The 18,252-nt window shown below is 41.3% G+C and overlaps 1 protein-coding gene across 1 annotated transcript in view; it reads right to left on the bottom strand.

Annotated features, from left to right (window-relative positions):
- Window positions 1-12,063, bottom strand: part of DCAF1 (DDB1 and CUL4 associated factor 1) — a 117,770-nt gene extending 105,707 nt beyond the window's left edge. The window contains 1 exon segment of the mRNA XM_078152345.1: window positions 11,992-12,063. The gene's annotated coding sequence lies outside the window, so the exon portion shown is untranslated.
- Window positions 12,064-18,252: the final 6,189 nt, after the last annotated feature.

Genomic DNA, 18,252 nt, shown 5'->3' with positions numbered 1-18,252 from the left:
GGAGACATTGGAGGCAGGGAGACTTTTTAGGAGACCACTACACTTGTCCAGGTGGTAGGTGATGAGAGCTTGAACTAGAGGGGTGGCTGTGTGAGCAGAGAAGGGAACAGGTGTGAACTATTGTGGTGGGAAAAATGACAAGATTTGGCAAAATTTGATTTCATATTCGGGATGAGGGACAGGAAAGAGTTGAGGATGACATAAAAGTTTCAAACCTAGGTGACTAGAGGGGTAGAAATGGGGAACTTTGGAAAGGGAATAGGTGATTGGTGGTGGGGGGCAGGGAGAGATAGTGAGTTCTGTTTTGAAAACATTGTTTGGCCATTCTGTAGAACAATTTGGAACTATGCCCAAAGGGTTATAAAACCACGTGTACCCTTTGACCCATCAATACCAAGTCTGTGTCACAGGGAGATGCAAACAAAAAGGGAAAGTACCTACATGTACAAAAAATATTTATAGGAGCTTTTTTATGGTGGCAAAGAATTGGAAATTGAGGGAATGGCCATCAGTTGGGGAAAGGCTGAACAAGCTGTTGTATATGATTGTGGTGGAATACTATTGTGCTATAAGAAATGATGAGCAGGATGGTTTCAGAAAAACCTGGAAAGACTCATATGAGCTGATGTGAAGTGAAATGAGAAGAAGCAGGAGAACTCTGTACACAGTAACAGCAAATATTGCACAATGATTGACTGTGAAAGACTTAGCTGTTCTCAGCAATACAGTGATCCAAGGTGACTTTGAAGGACTGATGATGAAAAATGCTATCCATCCCCAGAGAAATAACTGATGGAGTCTGAACACAGATTGAAGAAATTTTTTTTTTGCTTTCTTTATTTTTCTTGGGTTTTTTTTTGGGGGGGGTCTATGTTTTCTTTCACAACATGACTAATACAGAAATATATTTTATATGACTATACATGTATAACCTATGTCAAATTGCTTGCCTTCTCAGTGAGGAGGGAGGGGAGAGAGAAAGAGAATTTGGAACTCAAATTTTTTTAAATGTTAAAAATTGTTTTATATGTAATTGAGGAAAATAAAATACTAAGTAATTTTTAAAAATAGAAAATAGTGGGTTGAGAGGGGCAGAGCCAAGATGGCAGAGTGCAAGCAGTGACTTGCTTGAGCTGTCCTCCAAACCCTTCCAAATACTCATAAAAAATGGCTCTAAACAAATTCTGAAGCAGCAGAACCCACAAAAAGACAGAGTGAAACAAATTTCCAACCCAAGACAACCTGGATGATTGATCAGAAAGGTGTATCGTGCCGGGCTGGAAGTGCAGCGCAGCGAGGTGTGGGTGCACAGGCTGCAGCGTGGGCGTGCAGGCTGCAGCAAACCTGGAGCGGGCCTCAGAGGACTGAATTTTGGGCAGCTGTGGAGGTTTCCAGACTCCTCCATCCATGAATGCCAAAGACAAATTAGAAGGTCAGTGGGAAAAGTCTGTTTCTGTCGGTGCCTGAGAAAGGAAGGTGGGGTTTCAGCTCCATTCCCCAAGAGCGTGGCCCTGGGGGGGGGGGCGCTTCCCGAGCTTCCGGCCCACAGACTGAGGGGTTGCAGGGATCTCTTTGCCAGTGCTGAGACAGGAATCTCTTGCTTTGCCCATGTTTGGATCTGGGCCACAGTTCTGGGCAGCGGTGCTGGGGGGAGGAGGAGCGCTGGCATGGTGGAGCTTGTAGTGGTTGTGGTGCCCCTCATCACAGTTACAGGACAGAAAGGAGTACTTGTAGTCGCAGGCCAGGAAAGGAGTAAACACCTTGCCCCTTATCATACCACCTTGGAAGAACTGAAAATTTACAGGTCCCTACAAGTATCTCTGAAAACAGCTGTACAAACCCCCGAAGCTTGGGACAGTACATTCTCCACATTGGAAGCAGATTCTTTACAACAAAGAGTTTAAAACCAAGTAATTGGCTGGGATCATGAGCAAGCAGGCAAAAAGAGTCAGACTATATTATCTTACTTTGGTGAAAAAGAAGACCAAAATATACAACCAGAAGAAGACAACAAAGTCAAAGCCCCTACATCCAAAGCCTCCAAGAAAAATATGAATTGGTCCCAGGCCATGGAAGAGCTCAAAAACGATTTTGAGAAGCAAGTTAGAGAAGTAGAGGAAAAACTGAGAGTGATGCTAAAGGAGACCCAAAAAAATACTGAAGAAAATAACACCTTAAAAAATAGCCTAACCCAAATGGCAAAAGAGGTCCAAAAAGCCAATGAGGAGAAAAATGCCCTAAAAAGCAAAATTGGCCAGATGGAAAAGGAAGTCCAAAAGCTTACTGAAGAAAATACTTCCTTAAAAATTAGAATAGAGCAATTGGAAGATAGTGACTTTATGAGAAATCATGACACAGTAGAACAAATCCAAAAGAATGAAAAATTAGAAAACAATGTGAAATATCTCATTGGAAAAACAACTGACCTGGAAAATAGATCCAGGAGAGAGAATTTAAAAATTATTGGACTATCTGAAAGCCATGATCAAAAGAAGAGCCTAGACATCATCTTTCAAGAAATTATCAAGGAAAACTGCCCTGATATAGTAGAACCAGAGGGCAAAATAGAAATGAAAGAATCCACAGATCTCCTCCTGAAAGAATCCCCAAAGGAAAACTCCTAGGAATATTATAGCCAAATTCCAGAGTTCCCAGGTCAAGGAGAAAATATTACAAGCTGCCAGAAGGAAACAGTTCAAGTACTGTGGAAACACAATCAGGATAACACAAGATTTAGCAGCTTCTACATTAAAGGACTGCAGGGCATGGAATATAATATTCCGGAGGGCAAAGGAGATAGGATTACAACCAAGAATCACCTACCCAGCAAAACTGAGTATAATCCTTCAGGGGAAAAATGGTCATTCAGTGAAATAGAGGACTTTCAAGCATTCTTGATGAAAAGACCAGAGCTGAATAGAAAATTTGACTTTCAAATACAGGACTCAAGTGGAACATGAAGAGGTAAACAGGAAAGAGAAATCATAAGAGACTTATTAAGATTGAACTGTTTACATTCCTGCATGGAAAGATGATATTTATAACTCATGAGACCTTTGTCAGTATCAGGGTAGTTGGAGGAAAAAAATTATATGTATGTATATGTAGATAGATAGAGGGCACAGGGTGTGCTGAAGATTAAGGGGTCATATCTGGAGAATAAAATTAAGGGATGAGAGAGGATTATACTCGGAGAAGAAAGGGAGAGGTAGAATGGGGTAAATTATCTCACAAAAAAAAACAGAAAAGTCTCTTACAGTGGAAGGGGAAACAGGGGAAGGTGAGAGGGAATGAGTGAATCTTATTCTCATAGGATTTGGCTTAAGGAGGGAATAACATACACATTCAATTGGGTATGGAAATCTGTCTTACCCTACAGGAAAATAGGGGGAAAGGGGACAAGAGAGCAGGGGGATGATAGAGAGGAGGGCAGATTGGGAAAGGGGTTAATCAGAAGTAAATACTTCTGAGGAGAGGGGTCAAAAGAAAGAATAGAATAAATGGGAGGGCAGGATAGGATTAAGGGAAATAGAGTTAGTTTTTCACAACATGTCTACTATGGACGTGTTTTGCATAACTGCACATGTACAACTTATATTGAGTTGCTTGCCTTTTCAATGAGGGTGGGTGGGGAGGGAGGAAGAGAGAAAATTTGAAACCTAAAGTTTTAAAAACATATGTTTAAAAAAAATGTTTTCACATGCTACTGGGAAATAAATATAGGAAATGGGGTACAGAAGTCTATCCTGCCCTACAGGAAAATAGAAGGGGAAGAGGATAAGAGAAGGGGAGAGAGATAGAAGAGAGGACAGAGTAGGGGAAGGGATATTCAGAACGCATGACATCTTGGGGTGGGGGGAGGGGGGAGATGGGGTGAAAATTTGGAACTCAAAAACTTGTGGAAGGGAATGTTGAAAACTAAAAATAAATAAATTTATATTTAAAAAAAATAGAAAATAGTTTGATGAAGCTCAGGGCAAACTGCCTTCAAAATGGAAACTGCTACCTAGATAAGACTGGCCTCATTTGCTAAATGGAGAGCTACAGCAGGAATAGGAATTTCTAAACTGTATTTTCCAAAAAATCATTCATGTAGAGTGTTAAATTTTGCATAAGGAACATTTAACTCTTTTATTAGCATGATTACATGCTGCTCCTCTGTTCTGATGTCTAAGTGGAATCTCTTAGAATACAAATTGTAAAGGTGCACATGTTAAATTTAAGTTTTAATTTGCTTTTTGTAATTTTGTTGAAACTCTTACTAGAGTTACTAGAGAAAAGTTGCTAAACTGAAATTGACTATTCAAAATTGTATTTTCCTAATTTTGGGGAAACTATGTATATTTTGTTCCTCCTGTATCCATCAATAAAATGCTACTTTCAAAGGAAAAATAAATAAATGAATAAATAGAAAATATTGAGTTTAAGATACCTAGAGGACACACAAACTCAGAAAAGTCCAAAAGGCAATGCAGGTTTGGAGCATAGGAGAGAGACAAGGTACTGTGCTCCAACCAGTTCTTGTCCTGTACTCCCCATCTCTGTTTTTTCCTCATGCTGTCCCCATTCCTAGGATGGATTTCCCTTAAGTTGGGAGTTCCAAACCTGGAGTCCGTGAAGATTTTTTATTTTAATTATATTTCCACATGACTGGTTTCCTTTGTAATCCCATGAATTTTCTTTTGTGCATTTAAAAGCATTATCCTGAGTAGGGGTCCATAGGCTTCACTGGACTGCCCAAGGGATCCATGACACAGAAAAGGTTAAGAACCCTTTGCTTTCCTCATCATCTTTTTTTTGGGGGGGGTATCTAGGAGGAGTTGTATTGTAGTTCTTTCTTCCCTCCCTTCAAGACCTAAGTCAGATGCTAAATCCTCTGTGAATTTTTCCCTTATGATCTTCCTCCTCCAGCTGAGATATTTTTTCCCTCTACAAACCTATCATGGCATTTTTGTTGACTCTCCTTTGTCCTTGGCTCATACTTAAGATAGCCTCCTCCTCCCATCTTCCTCTGTTCCATTAGACTGTAAGCCTCAAGGGCTGAAGCTGTGTGTCCTTTTTCATTTTTGTATCCTCCACAATTCCTAGTAGGTTTTTGTATTTGGCAAATTTTTCTCTCAATACTTCAATGACTGGCAATTTCACGTGTTTGTGTGTGTGTGTGTGTGTGTGTGTGTGTGTGTGTGTGTGTGTGTGTGTGTGAATTCCCAGGCGTGTCCCGGCAGTCAACTGAGCTGATCGATAAGTTTTTATCTCTGAGCAGCTCAGAAAGCAGCAAATAACAACAAATGAGGGCTTGATCTATTATTTTATTGACTGTCCAGAGTTAAGTGATGAAGAAATTGTTAAAATGTGTAGATTAAAACTTAAAATGTAACATTTTTCAAAGAGCTGGTTGTTAAACATTTACTAGCACATTGCTGGGTGCTGCCTTCACCAATGCAACTCCTCACTCCTCTATGGCTTAATAAGAGGTCTTTGGGCATTGCTGTGACCAAAAAATTCATCACCCTACAGCAAGTTTGTTGGTTCGGAACTTTGCTAGGCTGCCACATATACAGCTCATCAGGGAGTGCTGTATGTACTCAAGGCCTTTCCAACTTCTTAGGCCTGCCAGAGATGGAATTGCCCTTGAGAAAACAGGGTCACTTCCTTGATGACATTTCTGAGTAAGTCTTTAGTGGAGGCACTTAAGAAATGTTTATTAATTGCACTCCCTATGTTCCATTATCTAGATTCTTAATTTCCTCTCCCAACTCCCTTGACTAAGCAGCCAGGCAGGGTAAACCTTATAGACAGTTAATCACCCTCCTCCCTCCTACATTTTTTTGCCTCTCTACATTTTAACAGCTAAAATAACAGGCATTAGACACAGCCACAGCTGTAGCGTCCTTTCTAGTCCCTGGTCTGGGCCCTGAGAAGTAATAGGACCTGAAGAGAAGAAATTCAATACCTCACGCCATTTCATCCCGGGCCAATTTCCTGGCCTTCCTCTGGAGACCCCAGCCCAGAGGCAAAGGAAATCAGCTTGTCACTCAAACTTTAACCCTTTGCTGTGGCTGTGAGGCCCAAGGTAAGCTCAACTTACCCCAGCTATTCACACAAGGGAGATTTCTCCTTGGGGGGCCCAGGCCAGGAGCTCATCCCTTTGACTTAGAGCCAGGAGGGAGAGGAAACCTTTTCCAACTGACAGTTATCCACCTCTACCTGGGGATCCTGCCAGTGCCTCAAACTCAACATGCCCCAGATGGAACTAATTATCTTTCCTCCATTAAACTTGTACCCTCCTCTCCATCTCCTGGTCCTTCTACCTCCCTGTCACCCAAGCAGGCAAGTAGACTTATGTTGGACTCTTCCCCTTCCCTAACTTCCCACAAACCACCAGAATCTTACTGATTCTACTTCTGTGGTATCTTTCAAACCTTTCTTCTTCCACTGCTACCACTCAGTTTCAGACTTTCCTTGCCTCTCTTCCAATAGCCTATTCGTTGGTCTCCTCCTCATCAGTTTGTCCTCTCATTCCTACTACACAGCTTGCCCCATGATTAGTCTACTCCAGTGACCTCCTTTCTTGCTCACTGAGCTTCAGTGGCTCCAAACTGACTACTAAGGTAAGTCCAAACCCCTTAGCAGGACACAATCTGGCTCCAGCCTTATCTCCCACTACTCCACTTTATATGTTTTGTTCTTCAGTCATTTTTTCAGTCATGTCTATCTCTTTGTGACCCCATTTTGGGGTTTTCTTGGCAAAGATACTTGCCATTTCCTTCTCCAGCTCATTTTACAGATGTGGAAACTGAGGCAAACAGGGTTAAGTGACTTGCCCAGGGTAGTAAAGCTATTAAGTGTCTGAGGCTGGATTTGAACTCAGAAAGATGAGTCTTCCAGGCTCAGAGCTCTAGGCAGCTAGGGGATGCAGTGGATAGAATGCCAGGGTGCAGCTTGGATAGAGTACCAGCCCTGAAGACAGGAGGACCTGAGTTCAAAGCTGGCCTCAGACCAAACACTTGACACTTACTAGCTGTGTAACCCTGGGCAAGTCACTTAACCCCAATTGCCTAAAAAATAAATTTTAAAAAATTTTAAATAAAAAAAATTTTTAAAAAGATAGAATGCCAGGCTGGAGTAAGGAAGACCTGAGTTCAAATCCACCCTCAGATACTTACTAGCTGTGTGACCCTGGGCAAGTTACTTAATCCTGTTTGCCTCAGTTTCCTCATCTGTAAAATGAGCTGGAGAAGGAAATGGCAAACCATTCCAGTATCTTTGCCAAGAAAACGTTAAACGGGGTCACGAAGAGTTGCACGTGACTGAAAACAACTGAACAACATCTAGCTGCCACTTTCCTATTCTATACTTTAGCTTAACTGCATTGTTCACTGTCCTCCCCAGATATCCCGTGTTTTCTAATCTGTATGACTTTACTCACTTCACTCCTGAAATGTCTTCTCCTAACCCCTTTCTAGGTACTGGAAGTCTCTTAAGGCCCACCTCAAATGCTACCTCCTCCTAAAAACTTTCCCTGATCTCTCTCCTAGGCAAACATGAATGCTCCTTCCTCTCTGCTTCCCTAGCCCTGTGTTTGCAGCTTTCATGCATTTATTAGGTTTTATTTTGCATTATAATTATGGGAATGTAGGAGGCACTTCCTCCTACATTCTTGTTTGTTTGCATGTTGTCTCCCTCATTAGAATGTAAGCTCGTTGGGGGCAGGGACCGTTCACACTTCCTTGGTATCTCCAAAGCTTAGCAGAGTGTCTGGCATGTAGTAAAGTGCTTAATAATGCTTGCTGACTGACATATATTCATGTCACATCTCTCCTACTGAAATGTGATCTCCCTGAGTGCAAGGACTGTGCCTTCTTCATCTCACTCCCTAATAGGATTGCCCAATCGATAAAGCCTTTATTAAATGCCTACTACAGAATCAGGGACAAAAACAAAATATCTCATGCCCTTGAAGATTTTACATTGTATCAGGAAAAGCAAGATATTCACATATAAGTGAATGTAAAATAGCTTTTTTGGGGGGTGTAGGGAACTCCTGGTGAAGAAATTCTTTTTATCAAGGCAGATCTCTATACTCTCCAATTTAGGATGGGGAGGAAGGGGTGTTGCCTGGAGCATGAGGAGGTTGAATGACTTTCCCAGTGTGTGTGTGTGTGTGTGTGTGTGTGTGTGTGTGTGTATGTGTGTGTGTGTGTGTGTGTGTGTGAGACACACACACACACACGCACACATGAACCCAAATCCTCTTGATGTAGTACCCTTACTCTTTATACCAACGCTGCCTGTCAAATATACAACATATAAAAATCAATACAAGTTAAGTTTTCAGGGATGGGGAAGGGGAAACACTGGTAACCGTCGGGATCAGAAAAAGCACATGAGCTGTACTTTGAAAGAAGCTAGAAGGTAGAGGTGAGGAAGGAAGGGGCCTTAGATCACCTTGCTCTATTCCCTCATTTCACCAATGGAGTAACTGAAGCACAGAGAGGGAAAGGGGCTTATCTAAGATCAGTCACAAAGAATATTAGTGGCAAAGTCAGATCTAGAGTCTAGGAGCCCCTGGGTGGCTTTTTCCCCACAGACCCATAGCAACTCCCCCACTGGCCAGGAAGCTCTCCAGCCCAACTAAAGTAAGGGGAGGAAGAGAATTCAAGGGGGAAGAGACGACATTCATCCAGGGTCCTGTCTGCTTTTCATGAAATAAGACTTCCCAGAATGCTCACACTCCTCAGCTCCCATAAACAATCCTGCCTTTGCAAATCTAAGCCAGAAGAAGACAGATTCTTTCTAGTGTTGTGACCAATAAATCAGTCCCTCCATTCATCTAGAAGGAAAGGGGCAGTGTATGGTAACCTGTTTGTGTTTAGTACCTGGCATGTTACATAGCTAAGTACATTTCTAGCTTTTATTTTCTCATTTCTGCTCCCACTTCCATCCCACCCCACTCAGGGAGCTGGGAAGGGGGTCCCAGGTGAACTGCCAGAGAGTTCCTTTGATCTTTTCTCCTCCTGATTTCTGAGCTTGGCTTCGTAGAATTGCAGCGTTAGAAGTTTGTTTAATCCAACCCGTGACAGAGGAGCAATTCCCTCTCCAGTCTACCATCAAGAAAATGGTCTCGCTTTGGAGACATCTGGTGAGGAAACAATGTTCATTACTTCCTAATGAGCGCCTCCTTCTCCGCCTTCTCCTTCTGGACAGCTCTCATTCTTAAGAAGATTTTTCTTCCACAAAGCTTAAATCTGTTCTTCATATAACTTTTCACTGTTCCTAGTTCTGTCCCCTGGATCTAAACAGAAGGCTTTGAGACCAGCTCTTCAGACACAGGGTCCTAGGATCTCTAGCTCCTTAAAGATGATCTAATCCAAACCCCTCATTTTGAAGATAGCCAAGAGAGAGGGAAATGAATTGCCCAAGGTCATCCAGGGAGCTGGAATTCAATATTTGTAGGTTCTCTGACTCCAAATCCAGTGTCTTTTCCACTCTGTGATGCTGTCCCCTGCTTCCCTTAGGTCTTCCCTTCTGCAAGCTCCACATGCTCAGTTCTCATCTAGTGTGATTTCCAGCTCTCTCACTATCCTTGTACCAAGCTCGAAGAAGAGCTTTCCAATAGCACTTCTAAAATGTGATACCCGGAGCTGTCCATAATCCTGCCAAAAGGCAGATCAGATCCCTTACCTCTGTAGCTCTCTGGGACTCAGAAGATCCCATTTATCCAGACTGACCCTAAGGCATTGGGAACAAGCCAACCTTTCCCACAAATACATAAGCTTTCTTAGCCCCACTAGTCCTCAACATCCCCTATCCTCTTCCTTCCATCCTACTTGCGGTCAGATCACCCATATCCAATGGATCATGGAGATCCATTGGCTTTTACTTCCCGGATTTACCCCTTAATTCTCAGTGGAAATCTCTGACTCATCAGTGTGCAACCACTGACAACTCACTAAGGCGACCCTTACTTAACTTAACCCTTTGAGGGCCTCAGTTCATTCACCTCCCAAATGGGGAGAATGAAATCACCACCCAGTCCCAGTAGGTTTCAGGATGAATGAGGCAGGCCATAGAGTCAACTTTCAGCTAATAAAGATATAATGGGCCTGTTTGTGCATTGTTTGGGTCTTTTTCTTTTCTTTCCATCCTTCCTTCTTAGCTAAATCACTGACGACCCAGAATGAGAAGGGAAATCAGGAGATCCCCTCAAGAGTAGGCTAAAATTGTACCCAGTTCTCCATTATCTGCCTGCAGATTCACCTTTATTCAAGGCCATTGAAAACTTAGCTTGCCCCTAGAACACTTCGGCCTTCCTCCGTCCTGTACAGTGATTCACTCTCCTGCACTAAGCCAGAGACAGGGAGGAAAATTTCAAAACCAATTTTAATGTATTCCAAGGACAAACAGACATTATTTGGGATTTCTCTATATTGATGTCACTTCCCTTCACACAGATAATTAGAATTTATTTTGTAGGGTAAGCCAAAGTTTGGGGGTGATGACTCCCTATAAGCTTCCTCGGTCTCATTTTCCTCGTGTGTAACCTGAGAGGATTGGGGTAGCTGGGGGGCACAGTGGATAGAATGCTAGGGCCTGGAGTCAAGAAGGTTCCTGAGTTCAAATCCAAACTCAGGTACTTGACACTCACTCGCTGTGTGACCCTGGGCAAGTCACTTAACCTTGTTTGCCTCAGTTTCCTCATCTGTCAAATGAGCTGGAGAAGACAATGGCAAACCACTCTGGTATCTTTGCCAGGAAAACCCCAAACGGGGTCACAAAGAGTTGGACACAACTGGACAACAACAAAAACCAAAGAGCATTAGTAGACTAGATGAGCTCTTACTCTAAATCCTATCACATATTCTTATGGTGCTTTGAGATTTATAAACTATTTCCCCCCAGGGTGTTCCCCACGAAGCTATTAAAATCATCATTATCACCCATTTGACAGATGAGTACCTTCTTGATCAGAGGGGTAAGGTGATTTGCCCAAACTCATATACCTCATGTTAGAACTATAATTCAAATCCACATCTCCTGACTCCAAGTTTGTGTTCTTACCACCACAAATTAGCTGTGGATTTTGTTCATCTGAGCTATCCTTTCTAGTACCATGGTTAGTTAATCCAGGGTGAATTGACTGTGCCCACAAGGCAAAGATATAGTTAGACCCATTTCATGGCAGAAAAACGAGGACTTCTTGAAGCCAGAGTCTAGTCCCAGAAGGCTTTGATTTTAGGACAGAAGACAAGACAGAAGACACAATACTTTCCTTTTAAGTTCTCAAAGGAGCCTAATTAAGTCCACAGTCCTTGGGCCGGAACTATAAGGTCACCTGGAAATGCAGTCTCCTGGGGCCTATATGTCACTTAATCAGACCAAAATGGGAAGTAGGGTTGGATGACCTCTCAGAGATGGTCAAGGCCAGACCCTGTCCTTCGGAGACCAAGATCCTTATGGATGCGTCCCCAGGGACTCAGGCCCCTGTTATTGCCTTCCCTTCAGGAAGCACATGCCTTCTGCTGCAGCCTGAGGGGGAGCCATGATGGTGAACGTCAGACACTCACCTGCTTCCCCTGGGGGGCTGCTCAACAGGTCCTCTGTGATGTCATAATAAGAATAGGCGCGGGCATTGCGGTCACAATGGGACTACTAGGCACAAAGGTATGGACTGCACAAACAGGTGCAGAAGGGCAAATGCTGTCTCTTGGCTCTGAATGCCTGGTGAGGCCTAGTAAGACATCCCTATTCCTAACTGCTAACAGCACCATGGACTTCCTAAGGATTTGTCTTCCAGGTAGGTGATTGAGCAGATAGCTGGACAAAAAGAAGAATGCAGTTATCGAGAATCTATGATGGAAAACAACCATGGGCAACTGAAGGGTAATGTCTATGTGCTAGAACCCAGGGAGAAGACAGATCAAGCTTCCTATGGCTTTCTCCCTTGCTCAGGGGTTCTTTGGGTGGGAGGGGGGCATCATCTTCTCTTACCGTGGTGGGACAGGCTCACGGGTACTCCCTCCAGGGGCAGGCTCTATGATGTTTCACATGTTGCCAGCTGACAGTCATCCCAACCCTCCTGGAGGCCAGCTGCCATGTCCATCAGGACCCTGCCTGTCACAGAGGTCATGACTTGTGAAGTCACAAAGCTGACCATTCACCCCTATGGAGTGGGAAAGGGGTCCCCAAGTGGAGGAAAGGCTTCCTGTTATACTCAGTGCTAAGCAAGGAAGCCATTGAAGACCCTGGTAACTAGATAAAGCCCCTCTAAGCACTTGGAGAAACCAAGGACTAGTCTGTCTCTCCCCGGGATACCTTCTTAGGTCAAAATAATGCATGCTTGGTAAGCTGAGGAGTGAGGCAGGCTCAAAAGCATGAGGGAGGAAGAGTCATATCTTTGAAACACTGGAAAATTGTACTTGACCCAGAGATTTCCACTGGATTGTGGCACTGTTCCTAAAGATGTATAGAATCTTAATGATGGAAGGGACCTCAGAGGTTATAATTCAATCTACATTCATCAGGAATCCCTTCTACAGTTATCCTAAACAGTTATTCATCCAGTCTTTGCTTGAAGACAACTTACAGGGGATAGGGAACTCATTACTTCCTGAGTCAACCTATTCCACTTTCAGACAGCTCTTATTGTTGGGAAATATTCTTATTTTAAAGTGAAATTGGTCTTTCTATAAATTCCATCCATTGCTCCCAGTTATGTCTTCTGGGATCAAGTAAGGTAAGCCTCATTGTTCTTCACAGGGCAGCCCTTAAAATCCTTGAAGACATTAATCATATTCCCCCTGAATCTTCTCTCCTCCACAGTCAACATCCCCCCCCTTCCTTGAACTATCTTATACAGTATGAACTCGAGTTTTGCTCTTAGCCTGGTCACCCTCCCTTGGATGAAGTCCAAACTCCTCCTCCCAGTTTGTTGGCCTATAGCAGGCTTTGGGGGCAATGTGGTTTTTCTTTCTCCTGTTCATTCAATGAGCTTCCATTTACCTCTATAGCCCTCACCCCTGGTGCCAGCAGCCTTCTACATACTCTGACTACCATCTGTTGGGAGAGGATGAAATGGGGAATCAGACTGTAAGATTCAGATCCACAAAGAACCTTAGAGAACACCTTGTTCAATCCGTTAACTTTTTTTCATGCTTTATTTTTATTTTTTTAAAAAGTGTTGCTTCTGATGGCTGCTTATATAACACAGACATTACCCAATATATCTCCCTCCTTCCCCCTAACAAAACTATCTCTCTATAATTAAGAAAAAAGTTAATTACAGCCAAGCAACAGTATCCACATCTTGCACGTTATACCTGTAGAGTTCTCCTCCCCAACACATACATTTTATCTACAGAGAGGTGGGAGATGTGTTGTTCTCTGGGACCATTCATTATAGCATTTAATCTGAGTTGAGTTGCTTTTTAGAGATTTTATTTTTTTTAAATTCTGAACTTAACAAACACCAAAAAAGAAACCATTTTCATATACAAAATAGAACATACAAAGGATTGTATACACAACTGCAAATATCTATTCTGTACAGCTTGCTATTCTAAAAAAAACACACATAATAAACTCAACATGCCTTCAAAGCTGTCTTCTCTCCTGTTTGTCTGTTTCCTTCTGAATTTCCTTCTGTTTTTGCCATGTATAAAAAAAATCTTTCAAAGGCCCTTTTTTGGGGGAATAGCATCTCTAGTGCTAGCCACCTCCTCCTCAAATAGTACTATGGCAAAAAAAATTTGGAGCAAATAAGCATAATCAAGCAAAATAAATTTGTACAATGTCCATATCTGGAAATGTTTGACTCTTTCTGCACCTTCTCTAGATCATTTCCTTTCTCACTTCTTCCATTTTGGGGCATTCATTGAGACTTGTTGACAATCCACTCCTAGTCACCCTTTCCAATACTAGTTGTATTTTCATTAATAACCCTCAGCTTCAGTTGAGGTGAGGATATTGAAATGCTCCTTGTTCCCCACTGCCACTTTCAATTCTCTCCTATCACCATTGCTCAGTTGCCCTCTTTCCTTCCTCTCTACCTCCTTTTCTCTTTTTGAGGTTCCAAATTTATCAGCCAAACCAGATCTTCATGACCATTATCTATTCATCCCCAGATGAATTCAGTACCTGGTTCATAACCTTTCTCTCCTCTCTAACTCTTGCTATAATATGGGATTTCAACCTACATATAGATTCTTCCTCAACCACCCTAATTTCCCAGTTTCTCAATATTACTCATTTCTCTTGATGTGTTCCTCCACTCCACTTCAGCGACACACAGAGATGGCTAGACTTCTGATCTTATATCACCTACAAGTGTTCTACTCTTTGTTCATAAATTCTGCAATTCCTTTATGGGATCATAAATTTTAGTATTCTGTATTTCCCTTTGTATTATAAGCCTTAAGCTTGTCTTTTATCCTCAATGTGATCTCTAATCCACCCATCCCTCAGTTTTTCCTGGCCATCACCCCTGCCTTGGCTACACTCTCCTCCTTTCCCTATTTCAACTCCTTGGTGAATTAGTTCAGCTCTATACTCTTCTCTATACCTTCCCTCCCAAAACCCCATCTCCTATAATTTATCATGCCTTGCCAAATCCCAACCTTAGATGCTCTCTTGACTCCTATTTCTAGGCTGCAGAAAGAGCTAGAAAGTCACAAAACTGTGTTGATGGGGTCCACTGCAAATTTGTCACATAACCTTAACTGGCCCTCACTGTCACAAAGAAATCTTTTTATACCTTCCTAATCAATTTACTGTTTCACTCCTCACACCGTGTGTGTGTGTGTGTGTGTGTGTCTCCATGTGTATATGTATATATATACATGTATGTGTATATATACATATATACACACATGTGTGTATATATATACATATATACACACATGTGTGTGTATATATATATATATATTTATATGTAAAATGACTTTCATATTGTCAAGGAAAATGAGTTTTGCTTTCTCTGCCAACACTTAGCCTGGCATATTGAAAGCACTTAATAAGTGCTTGTTGACTGACTTCACCTTGCATCAATCTTCTCTCTGGCAGGATGCTTCATCATCATCCTCTGGAGTTATGGTTGGTCATTATTCTTTGGTCAGCCTCCTTAAGTCTTTCAGTTGTATTTATCATCTTGTTGCTATCACATTGTTGTTTTCACATAATTTATTCTCTTGGAACTTCTCTCTTCATTCTGGATCAGTTCATGCAAATCTTCCCAGGCTCCTCTGAAAATGTCTAGTTTGCAATTTGTTACAATGTAACAGCATTCATTACATTCTAAAGCACAATTTGCTTAGCTATTCCCCAATTCATAGGAACCATCTTAATTTCAAATTCTTTTCTTTCTTTCTCTATTTTAATCCTCTCTTCAGGTTCCATTCTCTAAAGTTGAAATTTATTTTACTTATTTTACATTTGACTATTCCCTTCTTTACCTAGTGAGTTTGATATATTTCTATACACTTACAAACTCTTTTACACACTTACACACCTAAAACTCTTTTGTCTAGTTCAGCAGAGTGAGGTCCATTTGATGCCTGCGTCCCCTTCCTTGCATCATGTCTGTATATTCTTCTCACACACTCATTTTGAGAAAAAGTAGGTTCTACTCTCTCCTTTCTCTTTCTGCACTACTGCTTTTAACTTTCCTTTTCATTCCTTCTTTAAAACCAATCAGAATAGAACCAACCCACTCCCAGGTCTTCTGTTTGTTTACTTAACTCCCTCATATCCTTTGGAAACATTAAGGCTCTGAAAGGATACTTGTTTCTGCTCCTTGGTCTGGTGTTTTAGGGGGATGTCTATACTCAAGCATGTGAAGACTCCTCTCAGCAGAATGGGTGGATGAGAATAATTTGTTCCAATGGCTATGAAGGTGGCTGAAGCAGGTGCTGTGGAGCATTTAGAGCTTGATCAGACATAAAAGATGCCAAGGTGATCCATTGCATCCTGGGCCATTGCCAGGCGTTTTGACTTTTGTCTTATCACTGGACTTCGATGACTCTGGAAGAGAGAGTAAGGCTGATGACTTTGTGCAACTCTGCCTCACTTAAAGCTAATTCAACATAAGTTAAGACATCACCCATGACATCGTGATGTCATTGGTCCTCTTCAAAAATGAAGGATGTGGGCAAGTTACTTACCTCTGTTTCCTCAATTGTAAGATGGAGATAATAACAGCATCTATCTCCCAGGGTTGTTTTGATGATCAAATGAAATAATATCTGTAAAGTACTTAGCATGGCGCCTGGCACATAATTAGGTGCTTAATAAATGCTTGTTTCCTTCCTTCCATCACCCCCCCCAAAAAAAAATGAAGGGTGAACAACATTAAAAGCTAGCATTTTCATACAGCACTTTGAGGTTTGCAAAGCACTTTATGTATGTTATCTCACTTGATCCTTACCACCTGGTGAAGTTATTATTAGAATGTTAGAATGTTAGAACTCCATCATCGTATGGTTTCTCACAATTTCTCAAATAAATTTGCTTTTCTGGGTTTTTCTTTCCCTCACACTAGAGACTCCATCTCCAATGTCAGGAATTTTCGCTGGCTGCCCCCCATCCCTGGAATTCTCTTTCCTCCTCTGCACCTCCTCATCCCTGGCTCCATCGTATGGTTTCTCACAATTTCTCAAATAAATTTGCTTTTCTGGGTTTTTCTTTCCCTCACACTAGAGACTCCATCTCCAATGTCAGGAATTTTCGCTGGCTGCCCCCCATCCCTGGAATTCTCTTTCCTCCTCTGCACCTCCTCATCCCTGGCTCCCTTCCAGTGTTTGCTAAAATCCCACCTTCTTCAGGAAGCCTTTGTTCTAACCCCTCTTAATTCTGCTGCCTTCTCTCTGTCGGTTATCTCCGATTTACAATGTGTAGAATTTGTTTGTACATAGCTGTTTTTATATTGTCTCTCCCAATGGACTGTAAATTCCTTGACAGCAGAGACTATCTTCTGCCTTTCTTTGTACCCCAGTGCTGAGCACAATGCCTGGTGCATAAGTGCTCAAATACACTCTGATTGATTGACTGTATGTATACATCAGAGTCTCTGTTCTGGCCTTTTAATCAGGAATTGATTGATACTCCTCTTTCCATTAAAGGGGTTTTTTTTCTCATTTTTTTCCTCATTTTTCTCGGTTTTTCAGAGTAAATTATTCTTAATTGTAATCTTATCTCTTTTGAAAAATTATATTCCATGATGTTTGTTTTGTAGATTTGACAATTCTGGTGTGATCCTGACTGTGGTTTGTCGGTACTTGAGCTTACTTTCTGGAGGTTTTCAATATATTTTCTTTGTGCTGGAAGGTCTAAATTTTGGCTCTAAGATTCTTCAGACCACTCCTTTTGGAGTTTTGGTGTCTTTTTGTTTTTTGGTGAAGCAATCGGGGTCAAGCGACTTTCCCAGGGTCACACAGCTAGTAAGTATCAAGTGTCTGAGGCTGGATTTGAACTCAGGTCCTCCTGACTCTAAGGCTGGAGCTCTATCCACTGTGTCACCTAGCTGCCCCTGGAGTTTCTTTCAATAGGTAATTGGTGGATCTTTCTATTTTCACTTTGAACTCTGGTTCTGATGGATCTGAAATGTTTTCATTTTTGATTTCTTAAAATAACACATCCAGGATTTTTTAAAGAGTAAAATGATTCTTAAAAAGTATATCTTCTTAATCTGTTTTCCAGGCCATTTGCTACTACATCAGATATCTTATTTTTTGTTTTATTTTTAATATTTGATTTTGTTTTTAATATTTCTCATTGTCATAGAATCATTGATTTCTGTTTAGTCTATCCTATTTTTCAGGGATTATTACTTGGGTAATGTTTACCACTTTCTGTTCACAGAAACTTACTCTCCTTCCAATTCTTTCTTTTGGAATCTTTATTTAATTTTTTTTAATCTCTTGCTTCATTTCAGATACTTATGTCCTCATGGAAAATCCTTTTTTTGCTATTTTGAATATTTGCTTGTAGTTGTAGATCTACTTTTTCCTTCTAGGTTGTATTTTTTCATCTGTTGGTTATATTTTCTAGATTTATAAATTATAACTATAGGATCTATAATACTTTTAAAAATAATTTGGTTATCTTATTAGTTTTTATTTATTTATTTTAAATAATACTTTATTTTTTCCCAATTGCTTGTAAAAACAATTTTTAACATTTGTTCTTTTTTAAATTTTGAGTTCCAAATTCTCTCTCTCCTTCCCTCTCTTCCCCCCTACCTAAGACAGTAAGCAATTT

The sequence above is a fragment of the Phascolarctos cinereus genome, unplaced genomic scaffold (genome assembly GCF_003287225.1).
Source record: "Phascolarctos cinereus isolate Bilbo 61053 unplaced genomic scaffold, phaCin_HiC Scaffold_4;HRSCAF=312, whole genome shotgun sequence".
Lineage (NCBI taxonomy): Eukaryota > Metazoa > Chordata > Mammalia > Diprotodontia > Phascolarctidae > Phascolarctos > Phascolarctos cinereus.
Note: the sequence above shows the minus strand (reverse complement) of the source record. Positions and strands in the feature narration are given on the sequence as shown.